Genomic DNA, 1,003 nt, shown 5'->3' on the forward strand with positions numbered 1-1,003 from the left:
GAGAGCTTATTCATATACATCTGAAAATCCCATTTGTAATGTATTAAACATCCTGGTATGCAATTTCAAGACCAAGAATGTTTCACTCTTGGACAGCTGCAAAAATCATTAACCGCAATGTCAAAGCGGCACAGAGAAATCCAACTGCAAAAATGCAGGGATGCAGGGTTACAAGTTCAATGGAGTTTAACTATAACATTGCTGCAAACATAGGTGGGCCTAAATTATGGGGATGAGTGTTCCTCACTCATCCCTTAATTCTCCTTTAACCGCCTCCCGGCAGGCCATTGTGCAAATATAGCCGGCCGGGAGCTTCCTAGATCTGAGCGGGCGTTTTTAAATGTCCTGCCAGACACGCCCACTCGTGGCGCGCGCGAGCTGGAAACTGAGTTCCCAATATCCCGATCAAATGAAGGTTTATAAGTGGCAATCCAAAGACATAGAGGTTGACAGCTGCAATGTTAGTGAGAAAAAAGTGGGGAAGATGAAAACCAACAAAGAAGAAAATAAAACAAGGTTGGTGGTATTTCCGTACGTCAAAATTCATACGAGCTACAGTCGATTACCGCAATTCGTCCAGGTGCTTTCTTTTAATTACCTGCTGATCCAACCTTGCGATAATCGGGGCCGGATGGGGCCGCCGCACGAAAATCGTACAACGGTTTTAATCATCGGACGAAAAGTGTTGTACGATGATCGCAAGGTGTATGGGCAGCCAAAGACTATCACTGCTGATTACTGATACTATATAGATGGTCACTATCTTGTATGTTTTTATGGAATGTATATGGAATATTGTCACTGATTTATAGAGATTCCACAATTGGTTGTGGAAACTATTGCATTTATAATTTCACATTTATCACTAGGATATTCACTAAGTGAGAGATCACTTTTACAGAGTCATACTATATCTTACACAAGTTTATTTTTATATAGTTTATTTTATTTTGAAGTTATTGAATAGCGCAGTGCACTATATACAGTATATATATATATATTT

The sequence above is a fragment of the Nanorana parkeri genome, unplaced genomic scaffold (genome assembly GCF_000935625.1).
Source record: "Nanorana parkeri isolate BGI_ZX_2015 unplaced genomic scaffold, ASM93562v1 scaffold1795, whole genome shotgun sequence".
In the NCBI taxonomy this organism is placed as follows: domain Eukaryota; kingdom Metazoa; phylum Chordata; class Amphibia; order Anura; family Dicroglossidae; genus Nanorana; species Nanorana parkeri.